Below are 20,438 nucleotides of genomic sequence, written 5' to 3'. Positions count from 1 at the left end.
GGTTTATTTTTTTTAGCAATCTGGTGATTTCGAAAATTCGGGGCCGTCGTCCGAACCGCGTGCGTCCATTTTGTTTTTTTCTTTCACTAACATTTTCTAACGGCACCCGACCCGCCATTTTCTTTTTGTTTAACATTACCAGCGATTATTGGATTTGTGCCATTTAAAGCGTTTTATTTTATCGTTATTTAACTTTGCGCTTTGTGCTCTTTTATTTGCTCATTGTTTAATGTTGCGTTTTGATTTGCTTATTTTAACATTGTTGAATGTGGCGATCTGTTTTGCTGAATTTTCTCATCGTTTAATGTTACTCTTTGTTCGATTGAATTAAACTCTGGTTTTTTCTTTGTGTTGTTGCTAGATTTCCATGGAGATGCTACACTGCGCCGCAAAATTAGCGCATACTGTGTAAAAACTAAAAAAGCCTGTAAATTTAAATTTTAAATGATGCATTATGAAAAGTGGTTTTCTAATGAGTATCGGATTTAAACTTTAAGATAATCCGAATGAACATTTTTGGTTTCCAAATGGCAGTGAAAAATTTTCTAAAAAGGAATACGATTAATTTTCTAAATTATGCGTTAATTTTACGGCGCACTGTATAAGATGATGCAAAAAAAGTACAACTTTCAAGATTTTTCGTGTAAAAAAGTACTATGGGGTGCTACACGGCCTTTAGCGTAAATTGTAATTCAAAGTCCGTCATTTGTAATTTAGAATTCGCCAGTTGTTATTCAGAATCCGTTTTACTGAAATTTTTTGAAAAAGTCCTCGCGATTTATTTTCTTCAGAGGTAATTTTACTGTTCGAGTTTCCTCCATTTGTTTAATCGTTTCCCAAACTTTCATGTATGTAAAATCTTCACATGCTGGCCAAGTTTGATGTGAAGCCATTCCAATTAACTGGTTCTAATAAACCTCCAAAATTCCAGTTGTATTGATTAAGTTTTCATTTGCAAGTCAATTGTTGTTAAAAGTGAGGTTATGAAATTAATTTTCGTATTTTTTTTTGAACTCACGAAAATACTGCAAGTGTTATCTTAAATTGTCTTAAATAAGGCAGATTTAAAGCCTTGGGCAAATCTTGGAGAGTGTAAAAAGCGAAAATTGGAAATAAAGTTGCACTAACATTATGACAATTGATGAGACAAAATTTACTCACAAATTTTAATTAATTTTTGTAAATATGTTTTAACCTATAATACAGCATATGTTATTTCTTATCTTGTTCAAAAAGGAACTTTTTGAACTTTTAGTGCTGTTACAATCATTTCATCCATGTCTTTTTTTTGTCAATGTTATGTTTGGTAAACAAATAATTCACATCTTTCCTATTTAATAAATTTTCTCATGATAATTGTTCACTGCATTGCTTCCTTGCATCTTCTAAAATTCTATCTGTTGTTATGCCTGCTCTTAATTTTCAACAATTACAATTCTGATTTCTGTTTTCATTAGATCAATGTCGAGTCTGTACTTCCACTTCATGACCAACATAGGTTTTTTGCAAATTGACAATTATTACACCTTAAATTTCAGCAGCATGAATAAATAAATCACTTAAATAGTAAAATATAATTCTAGTGGTTACTGGTTACCATTGATAAAAAACTTTATAAAATATCTTGATGGGCAAATACCTGCATCTTAACAGACCCTCCAGCTTTTCCAGTCCTCACTTTGTTATTTTTTTGATAACCTAAAATTGAATCAAATGTTATTAAATATACACACATCAGACCGAATATCTGAAAGATACCTTTTAAATCATTGTGGGTGCAGGCATAGTAAACTTGAGAGTATACAAATCTCTCTTATTCTTTTGATGAACTGTATAATTATATTCCTCAACAACAATAACAGTTGATTCACTTTGTGAAGTCACTTCACGATCTGTCATACAGAGAGATTTGTCAATGTAATGACTTGTAAATTCTTTCAAAGAAGACAAATTTGCACAAAGTGATAAATTGCGAAGGCCTCGAGAAACCTGCAAAAACTAAGGTTATGTTAATATTTGGCTGTCAGAAATCTGGCCACACTGTTTTACCTTACCCGCCTTTTTTAGTTAGGTTAGGGAGGGAGGTTAGAATGAGTTCAAGGTTCAAGTTACAATTTCTCCATGTTCTTTGCACGATACGTACGTACTGACCTACATACGTGTCAGATACGTGTTTTAAAAACAGCTTTAATGTGCAAAGTTTTCATTTTAAAGTAATAAGCCTAATATCTTATAGTACAATAAGTTAATAGTGCAATCACAGAACACTTACTCTTAAGAAGTGAAAACTCCCTAAGTTTGAACTGGCGGCATGACCAACTTCATTAAACTATGTTATGGCCATTCCAATTCCAATGCGCTTCGTATAAAGTATGTTATGGATAGTGATGAAGTGGTGCCATCTGTTTGTTAGACATCAAGGTAAAATTGCCGCCAAATTTGAAATTTTGTCAATCAAAAAACTCTGAAAATGCTCATTAAATGCATTATTTGTGGCAATTCTGAAAAACCTTTATTTCAATTTCCCAGCGACAGTGGAGTTAGAGCTAAATGGTTTGAGGTTCTTCGGGAAATTTGTGGTACTAGAAAAGAAATTCGTTAACATAAATAGTTTAATGAAGTTGGTCATGTGATGGAGATGAAGTGGCGATATCTAGTGAAATTTAGAATAACCACACTGAGATAACCGCTTTTGAATTCAAAACTAACCGCCAATGAAAGCTATAGAATTACCGGCGTTCGGTACCGTCGGCGACCGCTTGGGGGCGTGGGTGAAAGCCGACAGGGGATGAACGGCCATGTTTTTTTTGGGACACTTCTCCCTGGTCGGTAGATGAGTGCAGAGGTACCCTGTGGGATTTTCTTTTTGTGCTCTAACTGTGTGATTTTCGGTGCTTTCCGAACTACATTAGACGTTGTTGTTGTCCAGCCCTCCTGGTTTGACAAGGTATGTTTGCGGTACTAAAATCATGTCTGTTTCGCGCGAAATGTATTTTAATTATCATGATGGTCGCACGTGGGTTGTTGATGTTCCCACCATATTGTATAAAATCCGCAATTATCTCGACCATCCTCATGTATCACGTTTTTAACATTTGTAAGCTTGTGAAGGAGAGTAAGGCCGCCTGGTTCTAGGTTTGTAAATTTTATAAAATTGTACGGATCACGTTTTTTTTTGTTGTCAAATCTGGTTTTACAATTCACTAACTTTCCTAAAAGAAAAGGGGCGCCAAGTTTTAGCGTGGGTCTGTGGCTTTTACTTTTTATAAGCGCACTCCCTCATTTTTGATCCCCTTCTAATTATTCCGAGTGACGCTTTTGGTGTGATAAGCATCTAGTTATTGTTCAACACTTAAATCAAAATTGCAAAGTTTCCACTTCCATCCCGGTAGCAACCAAATGTTTATATTTCAGGTGTCTCCGTGGGTTTTTCCTTAGCTAGGGATCTACTACCTTTAGTCCCGGGGCGCCCTCCATATTATTCAGGGCGCCCCCCTTGGCGATGAACCGGCTGTAATATGCTAGGATCGACCGGACTGTGTTTTTGTTATTTTTATGTATGTGTTAATGGTTGTTACCACCTTTCCATCCCAAATTGAAAGTGTTCTTAGATAGCTCTGTCAACAAATATTTGTCGCGTTTCTTTTTTTGGTTGCTTTTTCCAGGTTGTTGTAGCTGTAAATTCTAGACCTTACCGCGAGGGTCTCTCTCTGTTTGTGGGGTTTTGTTTTTCCTCTAACCTCCCAACGTTGAACACGACCTCGCGGCCCTCATAAAATTTGCACCCCAAGGGAGACCCAAAAACCTAACGCTTGGCAGGACTTGTTGAATGCTGGGTTTTACTCGAGCTCCATGGCACACTTCCGGAAATGTGATCAGGTCTATTTTCCCTGAGTCTGTGTAGCCTGACAAGCGCGTTGTGTTTTCTTTTGCTGTGGAAAAGTAATGTTCACTTCAACCGATGAACTTAGAGTACCTCAATTTGTTGACTTACGTAAAGCAGTTAGGACCTTTCCCTTAGCACTAAATCACGGGTAGGCGGGAAATGTTAAAGTCGTAAGGATAGGTGCCACAACCCACCGGACCACCCAAGGCCACTCGCTCCTTCTATAGCGTATCTGCCGCACATTGTAAATTAACTTGAAAAGGAGAAAACATGCTAAGGTTCTCGTCTAGTGCTCGCTCCCGCTCGAACGGTCCGAAGTAACTGTTTTGTTTGTAATGTACATGACCCTCCTGTTTTCTTTTGAATTTGAATTGTGTTGTTTATGAAATCAGTTTTGCTCAATTTTCACTAACTGTCCCGTCTACGTTGTCACTTCGGACTTGTTCGTATTTTTAGGAGAGGTTTTTAGCGGAGCCTCATTCAGGGGTCTAGGAGGATGGCCAGAGCTCACCATTTTCCTAGAGTTCTGAATGAGTAGTCTTCTCACATTTGAGGAGACTTGGGTGCCCTCTCCCGAGACGTTTTATTATTCATAAATCCCGGCGTTAACGAAAATCATAACTTTGAATAAATAGCTGGTTTTAATTATTGTGTTGTTTTATTTGCACTCTTCTGTGTGGTTCACAAACCCTGTTGGAACGAATCTGGTAATGTTTAATTTGTATTAGAAAAAACACACAACGTAGGGAAATTAACTAAGTACGATCACGCGCTCTTGGCCATTTTTGAATTTCGCGGGTGTTATTTTCATTGCGTATGTTGGTAGAAAAAAAAAATGAGATGGACGCTTGGTGGGAAATTTGAATTACCCACTTGGTTCATCACAACACATTTAAAAAGTTAAATATCAGGTTATGTTATATGCCATTTCATGGTCAAAAACTGTCAGTTTATACTTTTATGACACTATGGCAGGAACATGAAAAATTAGTTAGCGTCTTATTTATTCTTGCATCGTTTTACTCCGAAATGATCAAGTTCCACGACGAAATTCCCATTCGGAGCGGTTTTGCTGTGATCTTTCATACTTGCGTGTGTAAAAACGTATTTAGAGGAAAGTTAGCATCTTAAAACCTCGAATTCTGTAATTCTTGCATCGTTTTACTCCGAAATGTTCAAGTTCCACGACGAAATTCCGATTCGGCGCGGGTTTGCTGTGATCCTTCATATTTGCGTGTGTAAAAACGTATTTCGAGGAAAGTTAGCGTCTTAGAACCTCGAATTCTGTAATTCTTGCATCGTTTTACTCCGAAATGATCAAGTTCCACGACGAAAACGTATAAACTGACAGTTTTTGACAATGAAATGGCATATAACATAACCTGATATTTAACTTTTTAAATGTGTGGTTATTCTAAATTTCACTAGATATCGCCACTTCATCTCCATCATCATAGACAACACAGTAAACCTATAGAACGCAAACTCCTATGCATTTTCCCCATTTTTTTGGAAACGCACCCACCACAAGCCGTCAGGGGACGCTGCCGTTTTATAAAAATAAAAATCGCGGAAACTTATGCCAATATTTAAAAAATTATATTTTGACATATCAAGTCATAAGTAATAAATTTACTATTGTGCGACTTTGCACCCAGAAAGGAATTATAAACCATGTGGAACTCGCCATAGATTTCCAAATCCCATTAAATATCCTGGGCGTTTTATGGAATGGATTAAAACGACGGGTAACAAGCAGTTATCAACTTTGGAGCCTATGAAAGTGTAGGTATAACAGCTACACTGTGTGTGGACTTCATTTTACCAGCAAAGACTTCGGCACGAACGAATATGGCCGTACCCTCGATACAACTTCCTTTCTTTGCCAGTCCAAACTTACTTCCAGTAATAGTAAAAAATATTGATAATTATATTTTAACTGAAAACTACTTTTTATAGAATTTTCATCCGATCTACTGATCTACGACATTTCTACTGAAGACACTATAATTGTGTAACTCCTGTTTTATGTAGTAATGAAGATGTGCGAAAGTTTAAAAAAAAAAATAAGAAAAACTGAGCTTATTCAGAATTATAAAAAGGCAGAATGTCGATCCAAAATTCGGGTTCCAATGTACAGAAAACGTATATCTAAAACTTCATGCAAAATTCGATGTCAAAATAAAGAGCAATGCAATGCAAGGCAAGGATGCGATAAATTTCTATTTGCCGCAATTGAGGAAAAGAAATACCAAACCAAAATTTATAAAAATGCAATGGAATTGTATCGAAAAAGATTGAAAATAAAAACTTCAAAAGAAATGTTGTCTTTTAGTTTTTTAAATAAATTACTTTAAATTAAAATAAATAAAAAAGCCAGGATATCCAGCTGGCTGTGTGTAATTTTGCACCTACCACAAGCCAGTAGATGGCGTCGGAACACAAAAAACTATGGGAGTTTGCGTTCTATAGGTTTACTGTGTTGTCTATGTCCATCATCGACTTGTCATTTGGTTTACTTTTTTTCGACATTTGGAATGGCCATAACATAGTTTAATGAAGTTGGTCATGCTGGAGGCACAACGTCAGCGCCTCCTCGTGTCGTCGTGGCAGTACTAACTAAAATTATTAATTTGATTTCATCGAACAAGAGTAGTTTACCAATGTTCGGTAAAATCAAATTAATAATTTCAGTTAAAAGCACAAAAATAAAACTATCACTATAAATGAAAGATGAATGTACAGTACAAAAATAAACATTTATTATAAAATATTTCAAAGTAACAAAATATGATGTATAAAAAGAAATCTTATAAAATATGTAATACATATTAACCAAAATATATTCTATTAACATAATAAAACATTATAAACCAAAATAAAAAACTCTTCATATTAAAAAAAAATGAAAACATTATTATCACATCACCTAATAAAACCAGTAAGTACCAGTTGTCACATCCTGGATACTTGCAGCAATATTTCTTACGACCAACAGCTTCCATGGTAAACTAGCTTCGATGTAACAGACAATACAAACAAAAAGCAGTGATCAGATGGACTTGACTCTGGAATAAAAACATAAAACTTAATCAAGTGCAGTATCTGTATTTATCAACTTAACTTTACTTGTTGAGGCTGTGTGACAAGAATTTCATTTGATAATCCTTGGTTCCTGTTTGTTGACCGACCTGAAAAATAGATTTAATGTACAAACATGAAACACATGTCGGATAGCTTTCTTAAAGTTTCCCATTTTATTGAAAGCATTTTCTTTATGCTTACCTAGAATGACCTACATAACAATTTCTTTGCCGATTAACTCTGGAATTGCGTATCCTTCTTCCTAAAAAATTAAAACCGACACTCACTTAACCGACGCTAACCAAGAAAACTAAACACGACAAAACCAAAACAAAGAATTTGGCGCGAAACGAATGTCATCTTGTCAAATCAGAAATGTCAATCGGGCGTCAGCGCGCTCAAATCAAAATACTTGCATATTATTGGTTGTTTATATCCCCTTACCCCAACCAGTTCGTCGTGGCACCCACAAACTAAATGTTCCCCTTTGCCTGCTTTTGCCGTATCTACGTTTCATACCCATGAGTGCAATGGCCAGTTTAGATACCCGCAACGAAGTGAAACTCTCGCCAACACAATTAAATTGGTTTAGGTGTGATCAGTGTGAATACAAATCCAGGCAAACGGGGAATTTAAAAAGACATAAACTTACGCAACACACGCCCGTCGATGAAATAGAATGGTTTAAGTGCGAAGAATGTGAATATAAAACTAAGCAAGCGGGAAATTTGAAAAAACATAAACTTACACGACACACGCCCTTCGAAAATATAGAATGGTTTGAGTGCGATAAATGTGAATATCAAACTAAACAAATGAGATATTTCAAAATGCATAAACATTTACGACACACGCCCGTTGATGAAATGAAATGGTTTAAGTGTAGTGAATGTGAATATAAAGCTAAACAAGCGGCAGATTTAAGAAAACATCAACTTTACCGACATACGCCCGGCGATGAAATAGAATGGTTTCAGTGCGATAAATGTGAATATAAGGCTAAGCAAAAAGTAATTTTAAAATTTCACGAATCGATGAAACACACGTCTCCTAATGAAATACGGTGGTTTAAGTGTAACTTTTGTGAATACAGGGTGTTTGAAAATTGCTAGTACAAAAAAATACCGGTAATTGGTGATGGTGAGTTAAGGTCATAGGCAAAAAATTTTTTTAATAAAAGTCCTCTAGTTTTCGAGATAAAAATTACTAAAAATTGGGTTAAAATTGTTAGTACCACTGTTAGTTGCCAAAATCTTGCAAAAAAATATTTATTTTTCATATTGTTGTATAGTCCTTCATTATCAGGCTTGGTTACCAAGGTTTAAAAAATACTGCCCCGCCTGAGACGTAAAATATGCTGGGATAGGGTTACTTTATCCCTTTTGTTTAAAAAAATTAAAATTTGTTTTTTTGGATTTCTTAGGGCTTCTAGATGCCACAGTTTTTTTTTTGTACTAGCAATTTTCAAACACCCTGTATAAAACTAAACAACGGGGAATGTTACCAAGGCACGTACGTGTAAGGCATACATATGCCCAAAATATAAAATGGTTTAATTGTGATCAATGTGAATTCAAAACTAAACACAAGAGTAATTTAACAAAACATAATCTTGTACAACACATGCCCATCGATGAAATAGAATGGTTTCAGTGTGATGAATGTGAATTCAAAACTAAACACAAGAGTAATTTAACAAAACATAATCTTGTACAACACATGCCCATCGATGAAACCCTATGGTTCAAGTGTGGTAAATGTGAATATAAAACTAAAGAAACAGGACCTTTAAAAACTCACATATTTGCAAAACATCCACCTTCCAAAAATACACTATGGTTTAAATGTGAAAAATGTGAATATAAATCGAAACAAATAGACACTTTAATAAAATCACACATGTTAACAACACACATTTTCTAGTAAAATGAAAAAAAAGTGCACATATTGTTTGTCTCAATTCTAAATTTCAACCACCTCTTGAATTATGTTGGCAAAGTAAAAACGTTTCTAAATTGGGGATTCTTATAACCAAAGTTGGCAATGTAATTATTTTATAAACATGATTCGAAAACATTAAAATTAGTTTATAAGTTTATTTTGCTTTTAGAATTTGATTTTCTACCTACTTGCTGCATTTTAAAAAAGTTTTCATTCTTTTCCTTTATTCTAAAATTTTGAGTTGCCAAAACGGAAATCGACAAATAACCTAACAAATACAATCTGACGCATTTTTCACCAAACAGCGTTGCCGGTTGTATTTTCAACGTAGAATACAGTGTTGTATTCCATTTGTCTGATCTTTAAAACTCCTTGAATGTTTTGTCGGTAAATCTGACATTCACATTTTCAAAATTGACACAACAATCAAAATTAAGGTTATTAATACATAAAGGTCGTTTTGGAATGTATGACAGTACGATGTCCAAAATGTATTGATCGCGACCGTACCTATTCACTATGTTCCTTCCTACTTACGCTTCGGCGCCACTAGTGTGTATTGTTAAGTTTCTCGATAATAAATAAACTAAGGACAACGGTTGCGACGGACATTTCAATTTCACTTAATTTGGCGTAATGTTAAAAGTTCATCTTTAGAGTGGTATACAGGGTATTTTCTAAGTTGAGGCGTTCCTTGTAACACGAGGTACTACACATTATTCTTAAGAATTTTAGCCTAAATCTTCTTAGTAAAATGTTTGTATTAACGGAGATAATTGATTTGTATATTTTTATTGTTTTCTAAAATTTTGAGTCCGGTTCTGTCTATTTCTCCGCTGACGTGGCCCAGAATGGTATCTTTCCGGAGATCGCTCTGCGTATAGTTCTCCCAGAGCTGCAGCGATTTTATGGCAAGGCAATAGTAATTATTACGCCTGTTGAGATGCCGATAAGCGACATAAACAGACCCCTGTCAATCATCATTTTCGTTCTATATGTATGTATCTGTAAACTGTAAGTTTACAGGGTAGTACTTGGACGAATTTACGATTAGGGGTTGTACTCAATTAATTGGTGATGAAAGTGGAATGCAGCGATGATTCGAAAACGTTGCCGAATCTCATTAGGGTGTTTGACTAATGCCTTTCGGTTTGGAAAGTTTGCAGACGGCCATTTAACTTTGCCTGTGTAACAATATACAGGGTTATTCTAAATGATTGTAGTCGAAGTAGGCCATGCCCATGTTATTAAATTTTTGCCGCTTTAATGTGAACTGTCAATTTTGTCGCTGTCACTGTCATTTTTTGGGTGAAAAGTGCGGTGATGAGAATTTTATTTATTTTCGTTAAATTAACGATTGAATCCGAATAAGTGAGTACACACCGTTCACACACGAGAGTTAAATTGGGTGCAAAAGAACTCAATATTTTCACATCATTTTGATGTTTTTTTATGTGGAGCGGCAATTATAAATTTTACATTCAGTTTTCACGCTCACTTCGACTACAATCATTTAGAATAACCCTGTAGCTATTTGTGCAATAAGTTAGGAAATGTTATTTTTTTTGTGAAGGTATTTAAGGTGTTTTGCTCGAGCAAATTTACGAAAATTCTAGATATTAAAATGTTTGCTATTAATAGCTTTTACAAAAAGTTGTATTAGAACTCAACACAGAACAGAATAAACTCAAAATTTAAAACAAAGAACTAAGAACAAGACAATGAGCGGCTGTGTATCCCAGGCCAGTTCGTTCGCAAGTGAAGTGTCCTTCCCCAATACGACGACTTGGACAGGCAGCGGCTCGGGACTTCCCGGATTCTGAAGCGACAAATTCAAATGCAGATTCTAGTTGCTAACACGGCCAGACTGACAGGAGCTTCGCTCTCGAAGCTCACCAAAAGGGCGATCCAGCTTCCGGAAGGCAAGTCATCGTCTAGATACAAAAGGAGTTATTAGATGACACATCTCATTGCCAAACTCATCACAGAACATAATAACTCGTCACTCTAGACTCACACTTCACGTTCAACGTGAGACTTTCAACAGTTTCACCACAAATTCATGTAAAGCGCGAGACTTTCAACATGCAACATTTCGTTCCAAAAATCATGTAAAGCGCGTGGCTTTCAACATTCTGCAAAGCGCGAGGCTTTCAGCATTCTGCAAAGCGCGAGGCTTTCAACACTCTGCAAAGCGCGAGGCTTTCAGCGTCAACATTTGAAACTTGAACTTCGTGTAAAGCGCGGGGCTTTCAACATTTCAACATTCAGAATGACAATAATGTAAAGCGCGAGGCTTTCAACAGTGCGACAAAATTTATGAGATTACGTACCTAAAGTACTCCTCGGTCAACATCAAGCATGTCTAAAAGCTCACTCATTTCTGCCGCCACATTCCACTCGTTCGGCCATAAACGCAACTGTTCCTTGGCTGCCTTAATAATTTTGTGCTTTCGAGCACCCACCCTTTTCAATTCATATCGATCTTGATCGGTAATGTTCATGATTTCATACGGTCCTAAATACTCAAAGTCAGTTTTACTGGCATGCATCTTACTCGCCCGATGTAACAGCACAAAGTCACCAACAGAGTATTTGACATGATCTCGTCTCTTCTTGTTCAGGTTGTCGATTTCAGTACTCTTGGCGTTTTGCAACTTCTCTCTAACACGCTCTCGGTCGGCTTGTAAATTTCGTACTGGTGACAAATCACACGCGAGATCATTCAGAGCTGCACGAATCAGGGGAGTAGTAGATTCGATTCCAATCAGGGCTCTTAGGGGAGTCATCTGGGTCACTTCTGGACCGTGGTGTTGAGGACTAGTTGGATCTTCCATAGAACGTTCGGCCATTCCTCCCTTATTTGCGTCTCGATGCGAATAAGGTTCATAATGGTGCGCATATATCTTTCTACTTGACCGTTAGCACGATGCACATCAGGTGTGATGAAATGATAGTCAATATGAAACTCATCAAAAAATTTGCACACAGAGAGATTGTGAAAATTAGTTCCACTATCAACAATGACGACTCGAGGTGTGCCAAAACAGCCGATGAAAGTTTGTAACGCTTGTTGAGTCTCGTAGGCAGTAACAGATTTCAGAGGTATCAAGTGACAGTACTTTGTGAATGCATCAACGACCACCAAGACGTATTTACATTTCTGAGAAGAGACAGACAACGGACCTAGGCAATCAATGTGAACAACATGAAGAGGCACAGTAGGTTTTTCAGGCGATCGAATGAAACCTTGTAAAGGTCTTGTGCGAGTCTTTTTGATTGCGCACACTAAGCAGTGTTTTACATATTTGTGTACAAATTGTTGCAGATGAGGAAACCAAAAATGTTTATTAATCGAGGCGATAGTCTTGTCGGCACCAACATGACATTGCTCGTCATGAAACAGTCTGAGTAAGCCAAGACGACTCTGCCGCGGAACAAAATAACGCAAGACCTTTGATTTCCCGGAAACTTGCTGATGATAGAGCAAACCCTCTTTTTCTAAATATTGCTTAGGGTCCAATTTACCCTCACGCAGATCATTCAACATTTGCTGTGCTTCGGCATCACCTTTTTGTTGTATGTGAAGCCAAGATTCGTGGGGTGATACCCGCAGAACAGACACAGGGTTTCGGCTTAGAAAATCAACATGACTGAGAGAAGACCCCTTACGGTACACAATTTCATAATTGAAATCTTGCAGGTATGTCCACCATCGAGGAACGCGAGGAAGAATCTCCTTTTTATTCACTGTGGCTTTCACAGCATTACAATCGGTAACAATGGTAAATTTGATCCCAATCAAGTAAACTCGGAAGTGTCGAAGAGCTTTGACGATCGCTAAAGTCTCCAATTCGTAGCAATGGTATTTAGATTCAGAAGGAGAAGTTCTCTTGCTGTAATAAGCAACCACTTTGTTCTGACCATCATATTTTTGAATAAGAATTGCCCCATACCCGATTGAACTAGCGTCCGTATGGAGTTCAGTGGGAAAATCTGGATTAAAAATCACTAGAAGTGGTTCTGACGTAAGACACTGGACGACATACTGTTTAGCGTTTTCGTGTTCTGTAGTCCACAGAAATGGAACACCATTTTTGGTCAGATTGTTAATACATGCGGTACGGCAAGCGAAGTTAGGAACAAATTTGCGGAAATATCCAGCAAGGCCCATAAATTGTCGTACTTGTTTGACGTTACCGGGTGAAGGAACTTTAGTCAACGCCACAACTTTATCGTTGCTGGGTCTAATGCCTGCGCTCGATATATGGCGACCAAGATATTCGATTTCAGCTTGCAAAAACTTACATTTTGAAAGATTGAGAGAAAAACCCGCAACACGCAAAGCTTCCAAAACCTTTTCCAAATAGAGAAGTCCCTGTTCGATAGTTGTAGATGGGATCAGAATGTCGTCCATATATACAACAGCTACCGTGTATTTTAATTCTCCCAAAGCGTCATTAATAGCTCTTTGAAAGACAGCCGGTGCATTAGCAAGGCCGAATGGCATTCGTAAAAACTCAAAGTGGCCATCTGGCGTAACAAATCCTGTCTTATGAATTGAATTGCTATGAATAGGTATTTGGTGAAAACCAGACGCCAAATCAAGAGAAGTGAAGAAGACTCCACGACCAAGCCTGTCTAATCGATCATCGATTCGAGGCATGGGATACTTATCTTTGATCGTGTATGCGTTTAGCTCGCGAAAATCAACACACATTCTATATGTTCCCTGTTTCTTACGAACGAACAAGATAGGACTGGCGAACGGGGACGAACTTCGCCACGCTCGCTATCAGAAAGACGATAAGGCCGACGAGTTACAATAAAATTGTCAGTTAGATTAATTTCCATAGTTGCGTTATTAGCAACTGGAAGAGCAAGTCCAGTTGCAAGTTGTTCAGGATAACGATTCAGTAAAGCACGAATTGAAGCAAGATGTTCGTCAGGAACATTAAAAGAGTTCAAATTGTCATCGGTGATACGCCAGGTAATAATTTAGAAACGACACGAGTGCCTGTAGGTACTAGCGGTTACAGCAGCCAGCTGATCGTTCTTAAATAGATCACACCCAACAATGACATCGTAATCCAGGTTTGCAGCGGGAACTACTAAAAACGTTAATGTGGTATGTTGACCTGTGATTTCTACATTCGCTTCAAATTTGTAGTGAGACAAAACGTTGCCTGCCGATATACCGGAAATCTTAAACTGATGTGGTGTTAATTTATGACTAAATAGTTCCAGAAATTCGTCAGACATTAAAGACACGTCAGCTCTAGTATCGATAAGCCCCATATAATTTTTCCCATCAATTTTAACAAGAGTTGGAGTCGTCGTTTTGCCAGAAGACACAAAACAAACATTTTTCCTGTCATCAATTCCTTTTTTGATAAAGCAATCGGGTTCAAGATGACCAGTTTTAAAACAAAACGAACATCTTCGTGTCGGGTCAGATGTTTCAACTCGACTCGTTTGCTTACCCGCCAATGCAATCGGAAGTTTATTATTAGACTTTGGAAATCGGTGGCATGGCCTCTGTTTATGGCCAATACGCCCACACTGAAAACACGAAAGTGCTTTACTTGCAGATTCTCCCGCGTGCAATTTAACACGCTTACTAAATGGAACGCTTACATCTGAATTCCTTTTGGTCTGAGGTTTTTCAACCGAACTTAAATATGCGATTAAATTGGAAACTGTATCAAAATTACGAATCGAAACCGCTTCTTGAACTTTCCCTTCATCAATCCCATATGTAATTAATTCAACTAGATCTGACTCACTCCAATGTGCCCTCAAATTTTTGAGCATTGCCAATTTTTTATGCACATAGGCACCGTACGTATTAAAATCTGCACTACGACAAACCGACGCCTCATGCAACAGTTTACCGAGTATCTTTTTCGGAGGAAAAGATTCTAAGAATTCTCGCTTAAATGTTGCCCAATTTCGGGTGGTCGGGGACCAATTATTATCGAACCAAAGCTTCGACTCACCAGTTAAGAAGCGCCCAACTCTCACTAGAATTTGTAAATCGGACCACGAAAATTCGTCTTTGACCTCCTCAACCTTCCGGAGCCAGCTGGATGCATCATCGCCATCCGGATGGAATAAGGGAAGATCAATCTGATCCGGAGCAGTACGTGTATTTTTAATCGCCTTCACCATCTCAGTCAAAACATCCTCCATGTCGGAAAAATTGCACAACGATTGCACAATTTGAAGAAACACAAAACCACCCTCAACGACGCAAGCACAATCCCACTTCTGATAATAGCTTTTACAAAAAGTTGTATTAGAACTCAACACAGAACAGAATAAACTCAAAATTTAAAACAAAGAACTAAGAACAAGACAATGAGCGGCTGTGTATCCCAGGCCAGTTCGTTCGCAAGTGAAGTGTCCTTCCCCAATACGACGACTTGGACAGGCAGCGGCTCGGGACTTCCCGGATTCTGAAGCGCCAAATTCAAATGCAGATTCCAGTTGCTAACACTATGGTGAATCGTTTGATATTGACGAATACGCAAAAGAGCGTACGAATATGGAACAACGTTTTTCGTGTTAGTTTAAGGAAAGTCTTAAAAAACATTAGGTAGTCAGTTGTAAATTTTGTATCTCAGGAAATGATCAAAATTGAACTTTTAGTGTTGAAATATTATTTCCGCACTTATTCCACTTTTCCTAACTCAAATTAGCATTCAAATATGTTAGTTTTCCAAACTCTAGTAGAAAGAATTATTTTCATTTCATTTCACGAATTAATTTAATTAACTTTTTCGACACCGCGGTGGACGATTAAATTATAGTGATTGGAATGCGGTGAAAGGGAAAGCCCGGCGGCGACAGTCATTAAAATGTCATTAATAGGTATTTAATGGAGTCATCAAAAGGTCGTTAATGTGTCCCCTTAACTACTTTAAATCACAATAGTTATTTACATTACAAGCTGCGAAAATTTACGCTAAAGGCCGTGTAGCACCCCATAGTACTTTTTTACACGAAAAATCTTGAAAGTAGCACTTTTTTACACGAAAAATCGTAGTGAAAGTTGTACTTTTTTTGCATCATCTTATACAGTGCGCCGTAAAATTAACGCATAATTTAGAAAATTAATCGTATTCCTTTTTAGAAAATTTTTCACTGCCATTTGGAAACCAAAAATGTTCATTCGGATTATCTAAAAGTTTAAATCCGATACTCATTAGAAAACCACTTTTCATAATGCATCATTTAAAATTTAAATTTACAGGCTTTTTTAGTTTTTACACAGTATGCGCTAATTTTGCGGCGCAGTGTAGCATCTCCATGGAGATGATTATCAAAGCATACTATTTTTTTTTTTAATTTTTCGTAAATCCTTTTAGACCAAATTTCTCAACTTACACACGTTATGAAAGTCTCTTTTTTTCTCACTTATTTGCTTTTGCTAATCTAATAATATGTATGTATCTGTTACGGACCAAGACGATAAATGGACATTGACGATAACGGTCGGACAATGACGTGAATGTCCATTTTTCCTGGCGATTATCAATAATGACCGGATATTGACGTTATGGCCCGTGGCGGGTGGGCAATGTTATTAAAAATGTCATTTTTATTCTAACGTTAATATCATTGCCCGGTCATTAATGATAATGGCCAAAAACGGCTGGAGAATGTTAATATAGGTTACATGATTATTATTGAAAATATGTATACAATACTTATATTGTTTTCTTTTAGTTTTTTTATTTATCAAATGTGTTGAAGTAGGTACTATGTGAAAAAATATTATTCACACTTATTAAATTTTACTTGGTAATGTAAGTAAATAAAAAAAACTACCAGAATAAAGTGAAAAATACTAATTTTTCAAATAATAGGTAGAGTAGTCAAAATTATTCATTTTTGTTGTGGCATGAGAGTGATCCATGGTACTTCGAATTGCAAATTTTCTTGTGCAGCGCGCTTGTATTATGTTATGTTATGAATTATCAACATTGCCCAAATTGCATGGACATTAACGTTATTGGTCGGTCATTATGGTTAATGTCCAACTTGACTGGCCATTATCGTCATTGACCGGCCAATAACGTTAATCGTCTTTGTCCGTAACATATCTATTATAAGAAGTACCTACATTTTAAAATCGCCTGAATATATAGGCAGCCAAATCTACATGCGTGCAAGCTGTTAAAAATATGCCTTCGTCTGCTGAAATCCATCGAACTAAGCTGAAATCAGACTCTCTTTTAACGGTCTTTTTTACATGCGACTCTTGCGAGGTTAGAATGAGTTTAATTTACAATTTGTCCATGTTCCATTATACAGGGTGTCCCAGAGTTGCGAAAAAGCTCCATAACTTGTTTGTTGTTAAAGATATCAACTTTTTCTTTTTTCTAGATGACAGCTACGCTTCTACTGCATATTCGGAAAATATTGCGGTATATATACAGAGTGTCCCAATATTATAAAAATACTAAAGTTATGTTTTTTTAAATGGAAACTACCCAGTTTGATTTTATTTTTGAACTCTATGCATGGTGAAATTTATACCCCCTGTTAACTTTTGTTCTGATGAAAATATTCAAACCATTTTTGGAACAAAGTTGGAAGACTTTTTAAACTATCGGACAGATTACAATTCAATATCCTAAATTGTCGAAAAAGTTGTAAAAAAAATATTTGTACCACGCCGGAATAATAGTACGTCGAGCGGCCGCCAGAATAGCGTCCTTATCGGCTCAACCAGCAACTGCCTATCCCCACTTTTGATTTTTGTCAATTTCATTTAAAAAATAAATAGCGAGATCTTCTCGTGGCTATGATTAAATTTCTTTATAAAAAAACAAAACGTAATAACGTTAACGCACAAATAATTCAACAAATTAACAGAAATTATCAAAAGAATTGTTCAAAATGTTTTTCTTCGACTATTTTGTAAATGTCGCACTGTAATGGAATTTGCTCAGATGCTGGTTGAGCCGACAGGGACGCTATTCTGGCGACCGCTCGACGTACTATTATTCCGGCGCACTTTAATAGTTATTTGTATAGCAAGGCTGCGAAATCCTACTTTGACGAACCGAGAGAAAAATTGTCGTCAAGGCCGCTTTGCGGCCGAGACAAGACAATCTCGAGGTCGTCAAAGGATTTCGTAGCCGAGGTGTACACAACATTTTGTGTGCAACCCGAAAATTTGTAATTATAAAATGAACAAGTAAAATTTCCTTCACTGTCAATAAAAATAAAGTCGGCCTACATGTCGCCATGTCGCTATGGAAACGACATAAATAAAACAATTCATTTTGAGAAAAATTGGAAAAATGTCGCAAAAAAATTACAACGTTTTTGTTCCGTCTACTTCCCCAGATTGTGCAGTGTCCAATTTAATACCAGAAAAGTCCAAACGGCAGTACGATAAGTGTTACAATGACTTTAAAGAGCGGTGTAATAAAAATAATGTGAAAACGGTGTCGGAGAATGTTGTTTTGGCTTATTTAATGGAAAAATCAAAAACTGTGAAAAGTTCAACTTTATGGAGTACATATTCAATGTTGAAGCTCACGCTGAACATACGGGATGGCATTGGTGTTACGAAGTTTCTGAAATTGGTACCTTTTTTGAAAAAAAGTCAATTGGTTATCAGGTGAAAAAGTGTAAGGTATTGACACGAGACCAGATCAATTTGCTGTATAATCTGCCCTTTTTTTAGGTCATTTTAATCATGGGAATATTAGGAGCCATGCGAAGAGACGATGACGAACTAACCAAAATGTCTATCGATGACATCAAGGATGAACATTCTGTATTAATAGTGGCCGTTCCTGACACAAAAACTGACATAAAACGAACTTTTACTGTCACCAATCCAGAATTTGTAAGATTATACCGCAAATATGCAGCTCTTGTTCCGTGTACTCATCCAGAGTTAAAAAAAGATTATAAATTGTGCAGTGTCGCATTTGAAACCTGAAAAATCGAAACAGCAATATAAAAAATGTTACAGTGACTTTGAGACTGATGTAACAAGAAGAATGTGAAAACCCTGTCGGATAATGTTGCATTGGCTTACCTATTTACTGGAATTTATTTATTGTGACAGGTAAACGTTAAATTCTGTTATAAGTTTTAGGTTATTTTAATCGTGGAAATATCAGATGCCGTGCGAAGAGACAAATAAACCAAAATGTCTGTTGATGCCATTCATGATTCAGGATATGTTACTACTTACTAGTTACTAGATATTTCGCTTTTTGACCGGTGGAAAATTAACCTAATTCATACGTGTCTGTTCTAGATCGATCTTTTTTACCGACTCGTCAATACGTCAATCATCGAATCATCAGGCGACCACTCCATTTGAAATTGGCGGGAACTTCAAACCGGATGAAAATTCTGTACTAATAGCGGCCGTTCCTGACACAAAAACTGGCATAAATCAAACTTTAACTGTACCCAATCCAGATTTTGTAAGATCACACCGCAAATATAGAGATAGATATGTTGTAATTGTGATAATAAATAAATATTGAAATGACTTTTACTTTTACGGCCGTCGTCAAGGCAACGGCTGCGAAATTCAATTTCGCGGCCTGCTCTAGGCACGCGAAGTGCTCATTTCGCGTACGGTTGCACACAAAATATTTTTTTCACAACTTTTTCGACAGTTTAGGATATTGAATTGTAATCTATCCGATAGTTTAAAAAATCTTCCAACTTTTTTACAAAAATGGTTTGAATATTTTCATCAGAACAAAAGTTAACAGGGGGTATAAGTTTTACCATGCAATTCCCTATGGCAGCAGTTAAAAAAAATGCACTGTATATACCGCAATATTTTCCGAATATGCAGTATAAGCGTAGCTATCATCTAGAAAAAAGAAAAAGTTGATATCTTTAATAACAAACAAGTTATGGAGCTTTTTCGCAACTCTGGGACACCTGTATGTATAAAATACATGTTTTTAAAACTGCTTTAATGTGGATTTAAAATAAGAAGCCCATAATATCTACAATAAGTTAGTGCAATGGCCAGTTCAAATACCCACAACAAAGTGAGACTTTCTGGAACAAAATTAAAATTGTTTAAGTGTGATGTAGTGCTAGTGACCCAGTTTAAAATTTAAATTTTAATTACCGGTACCACCACGAGAGCGCGCCAAATGTGAAGGTACTAGCGGCTAGACTAGTAACTAAGGGATGGGGTTGGTAATCCTGGGGAGTTGGCAACTCGGAGAGCGGAAATATAGCGGGGATGAAGCGGGTCTCTGACGCGCGTGGTTGAAGGGGAGAGGTCACTTTTGTTTGGTTTTTCGAAACGAACACACCTTGCGAAGAGCGATCCAGTTTCTCAAATTTGTAAGTTAAATCTGAATCAATTTCACTACCGTCCCGAGTAGATATTTTATGCCCCCGTGAGGAATTCGACGTTTTAATTCACCTGGGTAATTTATCCCACTTTCGTTGCCTTTTTTTGTGTTTTGTTTTTGGGACCAGGACCACGTGGTAAGGGTATGTTGTAGATTTTATTTTGTTG

At 36.8% G+C, this 20,438-nt stretch overlaps 1 protein-coding gene and 1 long non-coding RNA gene across 5 annotated transcripts in view; both read left to right on the top strand.

Annotated features, from left to right (window-relative positions):
• Positions 1-20,438, top strand: part of LOC138137147 (myosin heavy chain, clone 203-like) — a 305,955-nt gene that overhangs the window by 18,135 nt on the left and 267,382 nt on the right. The window lies entirely within an intron of this gene.
• Positions 17,939-19,439, top strand: LOC138137159 (uncharacterized). Of its 2 annotated transcripts, XR_011161596.1 has the most exons (3): positions 17,939-18,563; positions 18,615-19,004; positions 19,200-19,439. It is a non-coding gene; the product is annotated as an uncharacterized lncRNA (long non-coding RNA). The 2 variants fall into 2 exon arrangements; XR_011161595.1 differs by having other exon boundaries at positions 17,939-19,004.

The sequence above is a fragment of the Tenebrio molitor genome, chromosome 8 (assembly GCF_963966145.1).
Source record: "Tenebrio molitor chromosome 8, icTenMoli1.1, whole genome shotgun sequence".
Taxonomy (NCBI): Eukaryota; Metazoa; Arthropoda; class Insecta; order Coleoptera; family Tenebrionidae; genus Tenebrio; species Tenebrio molitor.
Note: the sequence above shows the minus strand (reverse complement) of the source record. Positions and strands in the feature narration are given on the sequence as shown.